Consider the following 20,817-nt stretch of genomic DNA (forward strand, 5'->3'; position numbering starts at 1 on the left):
GCACTTTGGTGCAATAAAGCGTATTGAAAAAATTCACTTACAGACTTGAACTTTTTACCCACTGTGCAGTAACATTTAAACTACTGTGTGAATTATGGAATATTAGATGAAAAGTCTAACCTTCTGAATATTTAATTACACTATGGCAAGAGAGTCTGCTCTGCACTTTAACAATATGCCATGGCCTTATGTGATTTTGATTGCTTGATTACTTCTGTAACTCCGCTGGGCCACCTGTTGCTGACAAATCTTTGAGCCCTCCAGTAACAGCCACCTGTATCTCAGTCTGATTTGCAGTAATATGGGAACAATTTCATTTTAGAAACCATTACATTTGGTGTGATTACCCTTCCTGCCTTTCAGCAAATCTGTCTGTATTCAAAAGTAGCACGTCAATCCCCAGGTTCTAGCAGAGCAATAATATTGTCACTTATATTTAATAGCCTGTAGGGCTGCTTGACTGGAAGATTTATATTCTGGGGTACCTCACAGTTGACATGTGATATCAAACCACAAACCACAAATAAAATACATTGAGCATATTTATTGAACAATGGCTACCCCAAGGGCAAATAAAGTTTACATTTTTTCATTTAGGATGTAACTTTTGTGTTTTACCTCCGGTAAAGTCCTTGCTGGACATACATTCATGTTGAAAAGAAAAAATGTATTCACTGGACTTTATATAGACTTTTAAAGGCCTCAGTTTGCATGTTAAACATTAACTTTCATGACAATATGATTGGAGGAAAGCCAAACATGTATGGTTTGTTTGGAAAGGCTACCAGGACAAAGCTTATTCTCTCTAAGAAGAACATGGCAGCACACCTTCTGTTTGCAAAGATGCATCTGAGCCAAACCCCAACTCTTCTGGAAAAATGTGCTTTGGACAGACGAGATGAAAGTGGAGATGTTTGGCCATAATGCACAGTGGCACATCTGACGCAAAACAAACACAGCATGTAGGCAAAAACACAAAATACCACAACGGTGGAGGGGTGATGGTTTGGGCTTCTTAGAGGATATGAACACTTTGCAATTATTGAGTCAACCCTGAATTTATCTGTATACCAAAGTATAGCAGAATGTCTAAAAAAGAAACATTTTGCAATGGCCCAGTCAAAGTCTAGAACTCCCTACACTGCAAAGAAGACTGGGCCAAATTTTCTTCACAGCAATGAGAGAGACTGATGAAGTCATAGAAAAAATGGTTACTTCAAGCTATTGCCACTAAAGGTGGTTTTGCAAGCTACTGAATCATGGTGTGTACTTAGTTTCATAAGGCTGCATAGAGTTCTGTGAAAGCTTTCTTTTTCCAATGACTGCAGGGCTGAAGGAATAAAGGATCAATCTTTATAGAGCTTGCATGCAAATTTTTCATCTACACTGTGTGTGAGATCTACTGAGAACACGTGTCCAATTTCTTAAAGTGTAGCAAAATCTACTCGTCGTACTCATCAAAAATGGATCCCATCAGTATTTGAGGGCATCTTACATACTTGACTTTGAAATATACAACACTTTTTCCACAAGAGCAGACAGCATGTTTTCTAGTTTTGTTTGAGCATTTTTAAGCTTTCAGCACACTTAATCACAATCTCTCAACCATGTCATTCAGCTTGTGCTGCCATCATTCAATTTGTCAGCACTTTAGAAAAGAAAAAGTACATCAAATATTTGAACCCCACAGGTGGAGTAGCCTTCGGTCTGCTGATAGTGCTGAGCACTTGGAGCCTGTGGTGCAGATGGTCTGTACAGGTTGACTCCTACTGATGTTGGAGATCTTCTGACTTTTGCCACCAGGAGGTCAAAGTTCACATGGGAATAGAGCAAAATTTATTCAAGGTTTCCTGGTGATGTGTCCTTATGACCTCTCTTCTAGCATCAGGGACACTGGTAGTGTAAAACCAGCTTCATTAATTACTGTTCTTTATTTTACCAGAGCTTCGGCCTCTTTACACCCCAGCTCTTCTACACCTTGGAAGTCAGTGATGTTGAGCCAAAAACCTCCCTTCTGTGTCCTTATTACTGGCGTCACTAGTGAAATGTCAGCATAACTGCTAGATATTTTGAAATGTGACATCTGACGTTTTTATTTAAGTATGGATGAATTTTAATGGGAAATTACTGCCAAGCTTGAGAAACGGTTAAATAGTTAGCAGACATAGTTATGCTGAAAATGTATTGCAAGGCACAGACTCTTTACATTTCTTTTGATTTGCTGGACAAATATATATTTATCAAAACACTGTGAGCTCTGAAAATCAGTGTTTTGCAGGTATGTGATGGAAATATCAGTGTTAGTTGTTGTTTTTTTTAAATCAAGTATTAGCTTGGAAACCATCAATATGTTTGTGCGTGGACAAAAAAATGTCTTTACTTTATGTAGTTATTTGTATTCATCGGATGCTTCTTTGAAATCACCCACTGTGTCAGACTAAATTAGCCTATAAATTGTCAGGGGGCGCTCCGCTCCACAAAAGATGATTATTGATTTTCAGTGCTGTAGCGCTAGTGAACACTAGATGTCGCCATTTCGCTGCTCGGCGGCTGTCACATGTGCGTCCATGTAAAGAGGGAGAGGGAGAGAGGGCGAGACCGAGTGCGGTTAAGGGACCGATTTGAGAAGTTTTGTCATAGACTGAGTAAAGAAGAGAGACAGCCGTGAGAGAAGTGAGCGGTAAGTCACTTTTCTTGTCATAACTATTAGGCTCTTACTTCTAACTTCTCCTCTTCTCTGCTACTTTCTATGTTCCGTCGATTTTCTAGCTCCAACAGAGATGTCAGTGACCTTGTTACAGAGATTTAACGTTGATAAATATAAAGCTTTCATGGGCTGAGGTTGTCTACTTAGAGGTGATAACCGTATCCTGGTGCCGTTTATCTTGTGCGAATTGTTTAATGAACGTTGCACTCCGTTTACTTAAAGGTGGGATTAGATTAATCGTACTTGAGCTCACTCATCACCAATAAGGGGAAAAAAAAACTCTTTCTAACACTGGCCTGTCTGTTTTTAATACTTGTGAGCCACTGTCCATACTAGCTGTCCTGTATGTTGTGACTGTGGATATCTGGGGATGTTTGGGGATGGAGCTCTCTGATTGGCAGAGAAAGGGTTTCCTGGGTCTCGATGAAAGAGACAAAAATAAACTTGTGGAGAAGAACAACATTTCGAAATACCAACCATTCCTGAAGCTATCCCCTCCCATTAGTTTTCCTTTTTTTCTCCATGTGGGGTTAGAGGAACTTAAGGCCTCGCTAACTTCTCAAAGTTGTGGCTGGTCTGGCAAAGTGCAGAGGAATTCTCTGCCATACAATACAACCCTTATGTTAGGTTAGCAGAGGTCTTAAATCCTCCCATATGAAGCTGCCCCAGTATTCATGTGGCACATTAAACATTAATCTCAACTGAGATTGAGTTAAATTGCTTCTGGAAATCTGGTCTAAAACAGGAGATAATCTTTTACCTCTGGGCCCATCTTGTGTTATTCTTACTGTTGGAAAAAAAACATATTTACCATATTTACATGTGTGCCAAAAAGTCACACATGTAAATAAACATTATTATAGAGTGAGAAAACCAGTTGTATGCGCACAAACAGATGCCACACTGTTGTTGTGACCACAATCCAATGCAGCTATAGGACTTTTAAATAGGAAAAATCTGTGCTAGAAAAAACTCCCACTCTTTATAGAGCTGCTGTGCTAAACAAACAGGGATCTGAAGGTCATTTTCTTCCTTTTGGAGTTGCTAGTTAGTGTTACGCAGACCTTTAAACTACTGCCCACATCTTTTTAAAAAAAACCAAACAGATTAAACACTGTAATATGCACCCATGCAGCTGCCAGTTATTCCAGTAGGTGCACCTCTGTAAACAGCAATGTTACCTTTACGAAGGCTATCATATTCAAAATGAATTGACCAAAGTGTTCATGCATACTGTGCGCATGCTCGGAGGCTGCAGTTTGTTGACATTGACTGGCTTTTCAGTTATTTCTCCTGATATAACTGACAACTGATATAAATGTCAAGGATGGAATATTAGAAACACAAAATGCAGCATAATGCTATTCAAAAGCAGCACAAGCTGACCTAAAGCATGGCTGTATCTGCCATGGTCAAGCTTTCTGTGAGCTCACGATTTTTTTCCTTTGGGTTTAGAGATATGATTTATGTTCTAGCTCTATATCTCATCCTTTCAGTAGAATATTATTTCCTCATGACTGAGTTTCCCTTTTTTTCCAGTCTGTGGAAACATTAGGGTATGTGATATTTAGTTTTCATTTTTTGTACTACCTCTGTCTCAATAGTATCTTCTATGTTCTGTTTGGCTTCTTCTTGTTTCGTCAGTCAGATTCTGTTCAGCTGTGCTCCCTGGTGTTTCCCACCCCCTTAATTACTTGGTGTGTCATATTGTCTGAGTCTCCCTCTGTTCTTTGTTGTGTTCAGTTTCCTTCTTATAGTCTAGTTCCTGGTTTTTCCTCACCTGAGTTATTTTCGTATGTTGTGTTTTGTTCATGTAAGTTTAGCACTAGTGACGGTGTGATGAAGCCCCGTGAATGTGCTGAATCTTTCCAGCCAATTCCTTCGCCAAAACACAGATCACACGAAGCCTTGTTCAACAGCTTCATTTTCGAGTCCTGCATTTTGGTCCTACTCTGCTGCCACATAGCCGTCCCTGACAATATTGTGAAGAACCTAATGTGATGCTTTTGTCCTGTCCTCTTCTGATAATCATTCCAGCACCTAACTTAAATCCAAAATGCAAACACTGCACTCACTACCCACTTAATTAGATACTTGTTTCCAGTACCAGGTTGACACTCTCCTGTACACATCTCAAAGGTCTATTGGACTGAAATCTGGTGACTGCGGAGGCCATTTGACTACAGTGAATTCATTTTCATGTTCATGAAACCAGTTTGAGATGATTTGAGCTTTGACATATCCTGCTGGAAGCAGCTATCCATGATGGTACACTGTGGTCATAAAGGGATGGAGATGGTCAGCAATAGTGCTTAGATAAGCTGTGGCGTTTAAACGATGCTCAGTTGGTACTAAACGACTTAAAGTGTGCCAATACATTGTTCCCCACATCATTACACGACCACCAGCCTAAACAGTTGATACAAAGCAGGATAGATCCATGCTCTTACATGGTTTATGCCAAATTCTGACCCTACCATCTGAATGCTGTAGATGTTGAGATGCAACTTCTGTGAGCTTGTTTGAATTGTAGCTTCTGTCGCAGCTCACTGGATATTTTCTCTTTTTCCGATCATTCACTCTACAGAGATTGTGTGAGAAAATCTAAGAAGGTATGTCGTTTATGAAACAATCAGATGAGCCCACCTGGCATGAACAATCGTACCACCTTTTCACCACCTTTCTTCCTCATTCTGACGCTTGATTTAGACCAGGGGTCTCGAACTCCAGGCCTTGAGGGCCGGTGTCCTGCAGATTTTAGATCTCACCCTGGGTCAACACACCTGATTCAAATGATTAGTTCATTACCAGGCCTCTGGAGAACTTCAAGACATGTTGAGGAGGTAATTTAGCCATTTAAATCAGCTCTGTTGGATCAAGGACACATCTAAAACCTGCAGGACACCGGCCCTCGAGGCCTGGAGTTCGAGACCCCTGATTTAGACCTTCATAGGTCATCTTGACCATGTCAAGATGCCTAAATGACTGAGTTGCTGCCATGTGATTGGCTGATTAGGTGTTTGCTTCAATGAGCAGTCGAACTGGAGTACGTAACAAAGTGGCCAGTGAGGGTGCGTTTTTTTTTCAGTGTTAATGAAAAATAATGAGTATAATATGAATCACATCAGGCTGATTGCCAAAATGCATAATTCAAGTTTGTAAATGTGGTAACAAAAACAAGAGATAAGACAAACTTTAGAACAAACATACACATATTAAACAGAACCTCAGTAAATTACACTGAGCAATCAGTAAATCTATCGGCATGTTTTGGGCACTTTTTCCCTTTTAGAAAAAAGGAAAAAAAAACGTTATGCTTACATTCTTTATGCAGCTGACTGCTGCTCATGGAATCTCCTGCTTTTACCCATCTCACAGTGACAGTCAGTCAGACTACCATAACATATTCCAGGATGTGCACACGGTTAAACGAAGGAAGCAGCTTCCTTTCCCCAATGTGTCCTCACACATTCCATCAGCTCCAGCATGGCTAAACTGATGAACTGATGGCTCTGGACAGTTGGCAGCTGCCACCCCACTGTTTACGTTTAGCCTGCAAAAAGTGTCCAAGACCAAAGCTGCTCTCTCCATTTAGAATTTTCAATCTGTCATTTCTCGCTGTCTGCATTTCCCTCACTGCTTTACGGCGCACATGGCACCTAGCTCCGACTGGAGCTGTGAAAATGTGTTTGGGAGAGGAGGTGCTGAGCACTTTCTTTAATAGTCACAGTTGGTGATGTTTGCCCAACTCTAGCTCTGTGATCGACTTGTGGGCTTAGGTGTGGCTGCTCCCTGGATAATTGCCCTGAACACTGGCTGTACTGAAGGTGTATGTAACAAGGCTGCATTGTACTGCCGCCTGCAGCTCTGTGTGTGTGTGCTTGTATGCGCTGCTCTGTTCTAAATTCACTCTACCAATTTTCCCTCAGTTTTATGTTCCTTCACTACAGCTTTTCTTTTCTTTTTTCCCAGATTTCAGCTGGTGCAGCTTTGTTCCCCTAGTATATTTTATTCCTGCAGTTTTCAGCTCTATGTTCTTATAGCACACTTTTCTCCAGCCCCGCAAAAAGAAAAAAGAGCCAAGAAGCAAAGCACTAAATACTCAGTATTATGCTGAATACAGGTAACGTGCAAGGTGTTTCTTGAGTGTCTGATTATAATCTTTCTCCTGCAAGGAAACAAGATGTTGCTTGATATCAGAAGAAAAAATGGGACGTCTTGGGTAAATCAAGGTGAAGGATAGCAAAACTATGTTTCAAAAATAAAGGGAAAAGGTTATTATTCAGTGGCAGCACGGTGGCACGGTGGTTAGCACTGTTGCCGCACAGCAAGAAGGTCCTGAGTTCAATTCCACCATCAGGCCGGGATCTTTCTGTGTGGAGTTTGCATGTTCTCCCCGTGTCTGCGTGGGTTCCCTCCGGGTACTCCGGCTTCCTCCCACCGTCCAAAGACATGCAACTTGTGGGGATAGGTTAATTGGATAATCCAAATTACCACTAGGTGTGAATGTGCGAGTGAATGTGAGTGCGAATGGTTGTCTGTCCCTATGTGTTGGCCCTGCGACAGACTGGCGACCTGTCCAGGGTGTACCCCGCCTCTCGCCCTATGACAGCTGGGATAGGCTCCAGCGCCCCCCGCGACCCTGAAAAGGATAAGCGGAAGCGAATGGATGGATGGATGGAGGTTATTATTCAGAATAATGAACACTAATAGTAAGCAACACTGCAGACTATTGAGTTATATCAGAGCAAATTATAAATTGCTATGATACAGCCAGTATAAACTCATTATCGGGCCAAACAGGCACACTACTAGATAAGATACAGAGACATTAAACTTTAATGGCCCTGATGGGTGTAACTAAGTAAAGGCAGCAGAGGGTATTTAAAAATACTTTTACATTTGACCTTTTGGGTTGTGGTAAATACACAAATTCTTTACCTTTTTAAAAAGTATATAAACCATGTATATTTCCATGATGTATTCTGGCCACTCAAAATGCATTTCAGTGAAATAATAATAATGGATTGGATTTATATAGCGCTTTTCAAGGCACCCAAAGTGCTTTACAATGCCACTATTCATTCACTCTCACATTCACACACTGGTGGAGGCAAGCTACAGTTGTAGCCACAGCTGCCCTGGGGCAGACTGACAGAAGCGAGGCTGCCATATCGCGCCATCGCATTTAAATATTAAACCTAAAAGTAACATTATGACAAAACCTAGCCGGTGCTTTCATTCTTGGTTACCTTCACTGGTTTCCAGTGAAATTCAGAATTTATTTTAAAGTGTTATTAATAAAATATAAAGGCCAACATGCTGAGACCTCAAACCAGCAGTTGGCCTCTCGGATCATCTGATCAGGGTCTTTTAACTGTTCCACGCTCTTTATTGTAAATCCGGAGGAAGCCACGAGGTTGCAGCTTTTAAACTTGCGAACAGCCTTCCTAAGCCAGGACGCCTGAATCAGTGGTTTCTAATCTGTGTTGACGTGAGTATGTAGGAATGAATGTGAGGCCGTGTGCTTGACTGTGTGTCTGTATGTTGGAACCAAGCAGACGAGGTTTTTGGTAGAATCAATCTGTCTGTAACCACGATAGCTTTAAAGGTTTTTATTGAATTTTGATAAAACTCTGTAGAGGTGTAGATTCGTGTCAAGTCTGGTGTTTATTTTCAACATATTAAAAGTATGGCATGAAGTGCATTTGACCTCCGATCTCATGTTTGCATTTCACATCTGCCTTTCTTTGAAGTTGACCCAAATGTGTTAACTTTTACTGCACCACAAACTTCTTAAAGTAAAAAAAACCCCAAAATAAATATATGGAAAATACAGTAATGTCCCTTAAAAGTAAATAAGTCCCAGAGAGTGAGCTGCCCTGGCAGCGGGCTGCGCTCTCTGAGTGTTTCTCGTCTTTAAAATGTGGCTTTATCCAAACTTTGAAGCACTTTGTAGCTGTGTGTTTTAAAATGTTTAACCCTCTCAAGGCAGGCGTTGCCAATTTGCAACAGTTAAAAACTAACAACCTGATTGTCCCACATAGATATTTTATGAGTTTTTTTTACTCAGAAGTACCACTGCAGGACTTGGTTGTGCATTAGCAACAAAAAGTTTAATTTAAGCCTGAGAGGGTTAAACAGATCGTGAAATGGGGAGGGTGTGCCTTCCTATATGATGTGAGGCGAGTGAGCCATGTGATGTGCAGCACTTTAGCTCACAGGCTTTGCTCTGACTTATGTTGCATTTATATTATTGCAAGATAAAAAAAACAGCACCTATTGTACGTAATGCTTACAGTCCTGGCATGGTGCTGAATTTGTAACCTATCGGTATTACTCCTTGTGTCATTTGTTAAAAGTGTGTCGAACAGCAGCCAATATGTGCCACTCTTGTTCATGTTTGTGGTGTTGTTGGTTCTTTAACTTTGTTACTTTCTGTGGAGAAGACAAAAGTCATAATAAAGCTACACAAACCAGCAGTAAGCCTAGAGGTAAACAAAGTGTTGAAAGTGCTTGAAGCTACTTCTGCTACTTTTGTCCTTCCTGTGTGCTTTCATTTTTTGTGTTATTGATGTTGTGATATGGAGTTGTTGGATGGAGGACTGTATGTCTCAGAGATGATTGAAAATCTCCTCTGTAATAGATACTGGGCCATGAGTCTGGATTTATAAGTGAAAAATGGATGTCATCAATAAACCAGTAGGCTCTTATTTATTTATTTATTTTTTTACTTTAACTGAATGTTAAATATAAGAGCATTGTGTAAAAGGTCCACATCACACAGTGTATATAAACTTTTCTTAAAGCAGCAGCTCGTTTTGCAAGAGAAGTTATCTATATGATAACTAAAAAACTAGTAAGCAGCTCTTAGGTCAGATTAGCATGAAATCAGGGAACATAAGGCAGACTTAGGCAGTTCCCAAAGGAAACAATGTCCACCAGCATACCTAAGCACTTTCATTTACATTATCTGTACAACAACAGAAGTATTACAAGTGGTGGGACTGCTGCTGGATGGATTGAATTTGTTTAAGTTTGCTGTCAACAATAAGAAAAGGAAATTGAGGCAGAGTGTGTTTGACAGCCATTGTCACCAATGACAATAATTTTCAGTTAACAGCTCACACTCGACATCCCACTTGGTAGTTGTTTTATTTTTTCCCTGCCTGTCCTCTCCGGCTGTGAGGCACCAGCATGGCCTCTTACATTCTGAAGGGTCTATTTTGTCTGTTCCTCCTTATTGAGAGCTCTACTGAGATGTTAGCGCTGAGTGAAAACCACAAACCATAACTCACTTTTTCAGTGCTGCCAACTCCCGGTCTCACGCCCAGTTTAACACAGAAAAAATACAAGGCTGTTTTCTTTCCCCCACGCTGCTTTTCTTGATGTTATCTCCTTTCCGCACACCTTTCATCTCCCTCTGTCCACCGTAATTTACTCCATTTACCCCGACATGCCCAGCCATACATTCTATTTTTCTGTTTAAATGGCTTGCCTTTCCTTTTACAGGATAAAAATAGCAGCAAGAATTTACGCTCTGTATATAGCTGAATCTTTTTAGCATTCTTGGTGGTGCAACTGTAGACTAATCTTTACATAGGGTGTAATTTTCAATTCTTCAACATGTAGACATCCTTCATGCTCCCATGTCCTTATTCAAAGATTCTCGCAAAGCTTTCTCTCCACCAGCTCTGTTTCCTAATATGAATTGAGCAAAGGTCTCGGTAAGAGCATGCCTCTCATTTACATTAATTTCTGGCAGCCACTCGTGGTTGCTGATCTTAATACGTTTAGTCTAACTTTGTTGAAGTTGGCTCCCCAGACGTGGATCATTCTATAGCTTCAGAGTGAAAATCAATTTTCATGACTTTAAAATAGAGATTATCTGTCTTCTAAAAGTAGAAGTAAAATGCCTTCAGAAAGTTTTCAGACCCCATGACATCCTGCAGCGCGCCAGACTGAATACAAAGTGGAATTTGTTGTTGACAGTCGACACAGAGGAGGTTATAATGAAAAACTGAACACAGCTTTAATTTTGTGCCTCCCCTAGTTTTTTTTTAAACATTTAACACAAATTGTGGTTTATAAATTATAGCATCAACTCTTCTTAGATGCCCTTGTTTACTTGTCACATCTGGTTTTTTTTTTTCTTTTTACCAGTTCAAAACGCGACGTTTCTTTAAAGCTCAATAGGGAGCCTGTGTGAACAGCTATCTTCAAGGCACTACAGACTTTGATAGGGATTCATTCAAGTGTGTGTGTGTCTGCGTTTTTTGTCAGCCACTCAAGCACTTAGACGTTCTCATGCTGAAGCTTCTCTACTTTGCTTTACGACTGGTTCCCATGCACTTTTCAAGAGCAGAGCTGAAGCCTATTACAGTTTTATCAGTTACCAGCATAAAAGTTTGCTGTTGTCAAACACACTATGTGTTGATCTGATGAAGGTATATGAAAAATAAAGAAGCTGCTAATGTGAAATGTTAAAAAAGCTTTATTATTGGTCCGACAAATTATTAACCACTCACTTTTATTTGGTCTTATGATTGGCGAAGTAATCAGGTGCTTGGTGATTAAATATTGTTTTGTGTACAGGCACTGTACATAAGCAAAAATACCATTTTACCTTTAAAGCAGCTTCATTACATTTGATTACTCTGCAGTGGTGACAACCATTAGAGGTATTTTCTGTCCGTCCAGCAGACTGTCTCATTCTTGTACTTGCCATGGTTTTGGATGCCTGAAGGGAATTTCATTACATCTGGCATGCTTGTCTACTTAGAGACACTGTGACCTCTCAAAAATGAGTTTTTGGGCACAATTCAAGAATTCATACGACAAAATTTCACAGGCTTGTCTAACAGAATAAAATGATGAAATAATGACATTTTATAGGCAAAGGGTGGTGATGTAGTAATTTCCGGCTAAAACCCTCTTCTGGAGGTTATTTTATCCCACAACTCAGGAACAGAAAGGGGAGGTTTTTGACCTCATTTCAGGCTTTGTCTGATGCTGTCTTAGCAATGAGTAACCGTGATAACTAATAACCCAACTTTCTTGGAATTTGAGAGATTGTTTTAGTCTTTTTGCTGCTAATTTTGCTGACAACAAAAATTACAAACTGTGTGTTGTCATAACCCAGCCGAGCAGATGTGGACACCCAACTTTGTGAAGAGGTGATGTAGGGGTTTCAAACTGGTACCATAGGAGTATCTAGTAAAAACTTCAGATGAGTTTGAATGAGTTTTTCAAACACTTATCCAAGTTAGGGTTGCAGCAGTCATATAGTCATATGGGGCCTTTTTCATAACTGTGACTATGTGCAATATAGTAATACAAAGTCTACAAAGAATGATCATTAAGTTCTACATGTTCCCTCACCTCTTTAGAGCATTTTTGCTATTATTGTCCAGCACCCAAATGTCCAATTTTTGGTTCACTCTCTTCTCTCTCATTGGCTTTCTTTCCAGGTAACTGTTTTCCAGTTGCTCTCAAATGAATAGCTTGTAAATAGAGATGGGCATCATAATGACAACTAGGGCTGGGTCGTCACTGATTTCTAGAATTGATTCGATTCCGATTCACAAGGTCCTGAATCGATTTGATCCACGATTCGATTTGATTCGATTTGATTTGAATCTGGGAAACTTTGCCTCAGACAGTCAGAAATATTATAATTCAGATCAGTACATTTACATATTTTTGTATCTATAAAAAGGAAGCTGACACTTTCCAGACTTTATCAAAGGTGTGAGCATCACAGCAGATGCCTTTGTGTCAAAGTAGCTGAAGATAAAACACAGAAAAACATAAAGGTGATTTTCCTGGCCTGGGATTTTATAAAAATATTCTGCAGTACATCAAAAACGAAAGAAAACCATTAATCAACATATGAACATTACCTCTGAAGTTACAGCGGTTTTATTAGAGACACAGCGTTTTGCATTTTGAATAATTTAAAAAAGTCTAAATTTGTTCAGAAGCCTATTGAACACCAGAAATTAGGTTTTCTTTTCGGAAGTAAGTAAAAGGAAAAAAAAAAAAACATTGGCCGACAGCGCTGTAAACAACGGTAGACTTGTGCGTAACAAGCAAGCGAATAATGCAGAAAACAGATTTTTAGACGGGAAACTGTTCGTGAAGTACAGAGAGAGAGAGAGAGAGAGAGAGAGAGCTGTGCATGAAGTGTGATTTTTATTGTGGTGGAAGCAAAACAGCAAAAGTCAGAGTGAATCCATGACGATGTTTATGTGAAGCTTAGTTTGGATCTTCTTTTGCTGCTGGTTCGGTCAATATTGTTTGGAGAGAGATAAAACTACAGCTTTAGAATCAGTACAAAAAGGGCGTAAACACAAAGCGCAGACCCGCCGAAACATCAGAATCAGCGAGCTGTCGGCTTTCAGCCCCGACCGTTTCCGTGCCGTCGGGTGAGCAAGACGACATCTCACTGATTCTGATCTGCGGGTCGTGCTTTGTGTTTACGTCTTTGTGCAGAATCCGCGTTTCTGCTCTCATTTACTGTTTTAAATGTTTGGTGGTTGTCAAAATTTTGTGACGTTTCACCTGTGATTCTGGAATTTTGGGCAAAATACATTTATATAAAAAAATCGATTCAGGATTTTAATGAATCGATATCACGTTATCCAAGCCAGAATCGATTTTAATCGATGAATCGATTATTAAAACCCACCCCTAATGACAACGCCCCTAAATGACCCCAAAACATGTCGGAAAATGTGGATTATATCGCTATCATTTTCAGTAGTGATTGGGAGCCTTTACGACACAAACGGCAGGCAGGCATAGTTAGGGAAGTAATTATAGTGCAGCATTGTATTAGAAGGTAAAGTATTTTCAACAGAGATTAAGTATAGAACGTATTTAATTTTGCAAATGAATCAAAATTTTAATTTGTATTGTTTTTTAATAGTACAGTATTAGATGATGGTTCTTGACAATAAAAAAAATGAAACAAGGAGAAATGAAATTGAGTAGGCATTAACAATAAAAAAGTCAGTTTTAAAATTACAGATATATTGTATGTACACAATGTTAAAAATATATACAATAAGATGTATAAAAATAGAACAGTTGACTGAAAAATGATAAATATAACAAAAGAAGTATTCAAGCCAAATTTACAACCACCTTCAGCTCCAGTATGAGGAGGACTTAATGTTAGACTCAATGACTGCAAAGTGAACAGGCCTGTGATGGCAAAACGAGCCTAAATCATCACCCCTCCCCTACCGTGCTTCAAAGCTGGTATGAGGCGTTTGTGCTGATGTGCTGTTTTGGTTTCAAATAAGGCAGATCAACAAAATAATCACAAAAATGGCATTTTTTAACTAGAGTTTTCTAAATCAGTGTCATGCTCATGTTTCTCATCCATGCATCCATCCATCGACCTCCACTTATCCTGATCAGGGTCGTGGGGGGCACTGGAGCCTATCCCAGCTACTATAGGGCAACAGGTGGGAAAGCCCTGGACAGGCGCCGGCCTCATACAGGGTTAACAAAGAGAGACAGACAATCATTCACACTCAAACCTCACATCAATGTCTATGGGCAATTTAGAATCCACAATTAACCGAACACCACTAACTGTATATTTTTGGACTCTGGGAGGAAGTCGGAATACCTGGAAGAAACTCAGACAAACACGTGGAGGACATGCAAACTTAGATCATGGAGTCGAACTCAGGTCTTGCTGTGGTGCACTATGATGCAACAGTGCTAATCACAGCGCTGCCCTCATGCAAGTAAAATTCAGTAAATTATTGACAGTCTTTTATCTTTAATGAAATTTGAGGAGCTTTTAGGTCTTTTTGAGGCCCTTATGAAGGACATGGATATATGTGAGTTATTTGCACATTCTTTTAAGCTTTGATTTATGTTGTGGACACAGGGATGATGTTACATTTATTTTATAAAGTTTACCTTGATTATTATTATTATTATTATTTTTTTCTAAATGACATCAGAAACAGCAGTATGCGACATTACGTGATGGCAGAGCTTCAGTTCATCCTTTGTCATTTTTTTTTTTTTTTTTTTTTTTTTTTTTTAATAAATAGGACAGGGGGAATGAATGAGAGAGAGAGGGGGAGAGAAAGAAAGAAAACCAAAGGGGAGAAGAGACGGTGAGAAGGGGGGGGGAAGAGAGACAAAAAAAAAAAAAAAAACTCCTGGGTCACCTGTATGGAGAAAAAAAACAAACAAACAAACAAACAAAAACAAACAGAGGAGACAGCAAACAACAAAGAGCAACATAATAATAGAGAAAACAAAGCACCATCACAATAAACTAGCTAGTCATAGATATCAGTATTTACTAAGTAATAAACGATATTGTGCAGCACGCAAGATAGACAGCGCACAGTGTGCTTTGAGGCAGCAGCCAAGAAAGCTTTAGTCCGCGTCTGTGAATACCCATGTGTGCATACCTGTGTGGATCAGCATGCTTGCATTCCAAAGGTTTCTCCATGTAATGATCTGCTAGGGAGTGTGGGGGGGCCACAGCCCCGTCCTCCAGGGTGTGAAGCGGGTATGGAGGAGATCAAAACTCCAGACATCCAGAGGCCCCCAGAACACAAGAGACCATGGAAGACCAACAGAGGGGCAGCCGCGCCACTGTCCCAGTAAGAGCTGAGAGTCCCAGATGAGGGCTCGCCCAGCAGCCGCGGAGCAGAAGTCAGGGGGAGTTGCAGTGACGCGCCCGTGAGCTCCGCCGGCCCCCAGCTGCGCCTGAGTGACCGAGCCCTAGGCCGAGAGGCCGGGGGCACCCCACCTCCAAAGGGGCCCAAGCGAGCCCCAGGCCCCAGGCCCCGACAGGCGGCCGCCAAGGAGTGAGCCGGTGTGTACCCGGACGCCCACCCCCAGACACAAAGAACCACCAACACACCGACACCTGAGGGAGTCCGCCACCGGCAGGGGAAGTGGTGGTGGGTGGAGATAGGCCTCCAGACCTTGGAGGGCCTGAGGTGTCCCCAGAGAGGTGGCGTCTGATACCCAACCTGACATATAGACACAGACATACAGGCACACACAGACACAAACATCCATTCCCACCCTCATGCTCTCATATGCACTCACTCCACACTCAACCAACGTGGAGACAGACATAAAGAGACGCTGTACACACAATCACACTCCCCAAGCGTACTCTACAAACCGGGTCTAGGTACCCTTGCCCCTGGAGGGGGGAATTGCACCCAGACCCAGGTGGTGTTACCCTTTTCCCTGCGGTGGGGAGAGGCAGACCACCCCGACTCCGCAGCAGCAGGGAGGCCCCACACCCCAGACCGCAGTCGGACGGCCAACTCCTCCTACTAGCCCTCCCGCTCCAGCAGGCCGCAGAGAATGGGGGTGGGAGAAGACTCCAAACCTCCCTCCACCCGCTCATTGTAGTGTTGATGCATATGTGTTCTAAGGTGCAATTAAAACCCAGGAGGGCATGGAGCTACCTGCCAAGGAGCAGCAGGTAAGCGCATAGTCCCTCCTGCTAACCCTCAATGACTAAGTGTATTTAAAATTGAGAGGTGGGCAACGACGTCAGGGGTGAGGTATACACCCTGATGGTGATTTGGACTCCGTGATTGTGCCCACCCCCAAGATCCTATATGTATGTGTAATGAGAGTGTGAATAATGTGAATGTCTAAGTTGTGGGATAAAATTGAGGCAGAGGCAGCCAGAAGGGGACAGGGGGGGGGGTAGCCTCCTCTGCACCCTGGTGACATACCCCCACTCCAAGGCCCTGCATGTGTGGGTGGTTGTGGAGGAGCGGGAAGAGGGAGGCAGCTGGAGATGGGGAGGGAAGGAAGGGAGGGGCAGGTAACCCCTCCCTGGGGCCAGCTCCCCCGCTGACCCCAGTAGGCACTCCCACCCTCCGCGACCCGCCAGGGAAGGGGGGCCCAGGCCCATCAGACCGGGGCCCAGTGCAGTAGCGCCCCCCGGCTCCACAGAGCCCTGGACAGTCCACCCAACCCCACCACAGAGAAAACTGCACCCACCCCACCAACCACACATCTTCCAGACTACATAAGACGGTAAACGCCCAGGCTGAGATCTTCCTCCACCTCTCCTGTATCTCCCCCTCCTGCAGAGAGTTCCTGAAGAGAAGAAAGCTCCTGCAAGATGTGACCATCCCCCCCACCAGTTGAAGAGCCCCCCAGGCGGCTCGACGCACCGGCGGCACCCTGCTCCAGGGCCGGGCCCCCATGCACCCACCCGCCCACAACCCCGGCAACACACCAACCAGGACCCAAGCCCCCGAGGCCCGGCCCGGGCCCCAGCCCAGAGACGGAGCGCCCCCAGAACCTCACGCCCATCCCGGACCCACCCAGGGGCAGCCAGGTTGCCAGGTCAGTAACCCACGTCCGTCAGCACAGACCCTCCCCTAGCCCCGCTGCACGCAGCCGCGAGGAAACAGTCACCTGAGAGCCAACAGAGCCCTCAACCGGACGTGACCACTACCCCGGGTTGAGCCCCCCAAGGAAGATGCCTCCGGGGAACCCCCCGACGCCCTAAGCCTGTCCCTACCCCCTCACCAATCACAACAGTGAAGGCGGGACCAAACTATGACCCCCCACCCCCACTAGGTGATGGAGCTGATAAAAGGGGCCCAGAGCAATTGATCTAATGTGGTGGCAGAGGCTGTATCAAGACTAATGTAATCTAATAGATAATTTCTATATTGGTTAGAATTAAGATTATTTTTATTTTTCCAGTTCATGAGGACTGTTTTCTTGGCTATGCATAGGGCGGTGAAGATCATATGGGCTATATTCTTTTCTGAAGTGATATTATCTAAGCTGCCCAACAAACACACTAAGGGGGAAGTTGGAATGTTACATTTCAGACACTTTGATAAGTCTTCACATATCTCGCGCCAAAACTTTTGCACTGGTGGACAGAACCAAAGAGCGTGGATGTAATTGTCTGGTGTATTGCCTTGACAGTGTGAGCAGTTGTTGGAAGATGTAAAGCCCATCTTGAACATCCGATGACCTGTATAGTGCACTCTATGAAGTATTTTGTATTGTATTAATTGCAGACTGGGATTTTTAATTAATTTAAAAGTTTTTAAGCAAATCTGAGACCAGAAGTTTTGGTCTAGGTTGACTGATAAATCTGCTTCCCACTTTGCAGTAGGAAGGGATATTGATTCATCTAATTTAGAAAGTGTTCTGTATATTTTAGATAATAATTTGGGGGATTTAAGAGTAAGAAAATGTGCCGCACTTAGTGGTGTTTGTAATTCAACTTGACTGAGGTTAAATTTCTTTTTTACTATGGATTTAATTTGTTGATATTCTAAAAATCTTTTCTTGTTGATCCCATATTGTTCAACTAGTCTGTCAAATGGAATAAATTCTGTTCCCTCTAATATATGTTCTAAGTATTTAATTCCTTTACAACTCCATTCTGGGAAATTAATCATATTATTGTTTTGTAATATGTCAGGGTTATTCCAGATAGGTGTACGTTTGCATGGGATTAATGAAGACTCCGTTATTTTTAGAAACTCCCACCATGCTGTTAGAGAAAAGCTGATGTTGATACTTTTAAAGCATTCATGTCTTTTGATGTTTGAGCTAATAAATGGTAGGTCTGAAATCTCTAGATCCTTGCATAGTGCCTGTTCAACATCTAGCCAGGGCTCAACTTTACCTTGATTATTGCGTTAATACTGTCATGGTCCTGAGTCTGAGGACTCAGTGTTTTGTGTTTCCTTATGCTTTTGTTCATTCCGAGTATGTATTCTGTTGTGATTTTGCCATTTGTTAGGTTTCTGTTCTTTGCCTGCCTGCTCCCACTTCTCTGTGTTCCCTCTGTCTGTCCATGGTGTTATTGTGTCTGCTCATGAGTCTGCCTGTCAAGTTCAGTGTCCTGTCTGGTTCTCTGTGTCTGTTAGTTTCCTGTTTTATTCTGAAAGTTCATGTCTCATGTCAGTGTGTTCAGTTTTACCTCTCCCCTGTCTCGTTAGCCTAATTGCTCCCAGCTGTGTCTCCCTCCTGTGGCCCATTCCCTGATTACTCCCCGTGTATTTAAGCCCTGTGTTTTCCTGTGCTCTCTGTCGCGTCGTCTGTTTAATTCCATGCCAGTCTGCATTATTCTATGTTACTCGGTACTCATTCTGCGTCTCTCTGCTATCTCTCTTTGTGCATTTTACTCCTCCTCCCGTGCGTGTTTGGTTTAAGTTTTGTTCGTTAGTTTTCCCAGTTTAGGTTTGTTTACTCCCCGCTCTGCTCTTCCTGTTTTGTCACCTTCTCACCGCTGTAAATAAACACTCACTCGCACCCCAGCCAGTACCTGCATTTTGGATCCTTTTTTCATACACCACACGACTGCCCCAGCCATGACAAATACACTTTAAATTCATGTTATTTTTTAACACTTCTGCCTGTTATGTTTCGCAGTGTCCACGCTACCATGATATGCTTCTTTTTTTCTGTGAAATATGTGAAATAAACAGTTTGTTGTCCATTTCTGAAGATTTTCTCATCAAAGCAACTCTGTGCTTCTGTTTGTGTTCCTGATCTGTCCCCTGCTCCATTTTTCTTGGTTTCTCAGTTTGTTTTGATGGTCAACACTGAGAAGAAACTGCGTAGTTGTAGTTTTCTATGTCCTAATGAAGCAGCCTGCTGTGCACTTTCAAACTTTAGCTTTTAATGTTCAGTTTTACTATCGTCTCCGACACCATGTACAGTATGCTGTCCAGTCATTTGTAATGCACGCAAGTCGACAAGTTAATTGAAGTCCCAGAAAAGACATTTAAGAGAACGTGGATGGATGTACCCAGATTTTTAAGTTTTAACTGTAAACAGCTCTAAAGTAAAAAGAAACGATTCACTGACATTAATTATGGGTTATGTGTTTTTCGGGAAAGAAAACTCTCTGGAGCTGCTTTACACTGCCCTCGTTAGTAAGAAAGTCCAGATTGTGTGCAGTTAGTGTATCATTTCATAACCAGACAGAACTTGCAATCAATGTGGAACATAGAGCGAGACTTTGGACTGCACTCAAACAATATTTCACTGCATGTAATCTAAATTTATGATTAAAATGTGAATCCAAAGGTTTCGCTCATTGTTGAGATGAATCTCCTGGGCACAACCTCCACTGAAAGAGTCTGTATTGGACAGTGTTGATCAGAATGACAGCTGGGCAACATCTGCAGTTACTTAATGAAGGAGGTGGTCTGTGGAGAAGACAGTAAATCAATAGGCAGGTATGTTTCACATCTATCATAGTAACAGTAAGAACATAATGCAGGAACTAGTGTTCATATCAATTCTTATTATTTTGTCAGTGTTTGGCTTTCTTTTTTAAACTGATCAAAATATTAAAGAATACCTTCTGACCAAAATGCAGATATTAAAAATATATTTGCATGAACAAAAACGTAGATTCAGTTAAGACATAATTTTCTCTTTTTGATCTTCAAACGTCACTTTTTGCATTTGAATCACAAACTTATACTCGCAATAAAACGTGCTTTGAGTGCAGTGTGAATAGTTTGGCTCTTCTGTTTAGTGTAGAAACCAATTATGCATGATTGGATATAAAAGACAACTCCACAGACAAACCTAAATGCCCGACTAAACCTGGGGTAATAGTCGGGCATTTAGCGTAACTGCTGTAACTACGGTATCTGTTTTTCTCCTGAATAGTACTAATTCTTGGATGTCGCTTGTGTCTTTTTTTTAAAGAAGTGTCATATTGAGAATGCTGACTAACTGAATATCTTGTTTTCATGCTGTTTTTGGATGATTTGCGTAATTATATCCCCAATCAGCTCACAGTGGCTAATGTCACACACCATTAGCCTCATTCAGCAATAATTTTCCCTGCACTGTAATTAACCCTCATGTAGGGACCTTTGTTGTCTTGATTATGGCGTTCTTTGTAAACGCCGCTGCATCCTGGTCAAGCCCGCCCACACACAGCTCACACATATCCATGCTTTGTTTATCATCTTACAGACATAAATAGGTTACTGAGCTATCCTGCTGGCCGCAGGGACTATGCGTACACTTAGGGCCCCCTGCCAAGAGCATTTGTTTGCATCTCTTTATGTAGGTTATCAATAAAAATATTACAAACG

The 20,817-nt window shown here is 41.8% G+C and overlaps 1 protein-coding gene across 1 annotated transcript in view; it reads left to right on the forward strand.

Annotated features, from left to right (window-relative positions):
• Positions 1-2,559: 2,559 nt before the first annotated feature.
• Positions 2,560-20,817, forward strand: part of tspan4a (tetraspanin 4a) — a 188,745-nt gene continuing 170,487 nt past the window's right edge. Inside the window, exon 1 of the mRNA XM_086293607.1 lies at positions 2,560-2,680. The gene's annotated coding sequence lies outside the window, so the exon portion shown is untranslated. The remainder of the gene's footprint in view (positions 2,681-20,817) is intronic.

Source organism: Aulonocara sp. 'chitande type north' Nkhata Bay, linkage group LG1 (genome assembly GCF_057382095.1).
Source record: "Aulonocara sp. 'chitande type north' Nkhata Bay isolate Kocher_YH1m ecotype deep benthic linkage group LG1, A_spYH_male_GT1.1, whole genome shotgun sequence".
Taxonomy (NCBI): domain Eukaryota; kingdom Metazoa; phylum Chordata; class Actinopteri; order Cichliformes; family Cichlidae; genus Aulonocara; species Aulonocara sp. 'chitande type north' Nkhata Bay.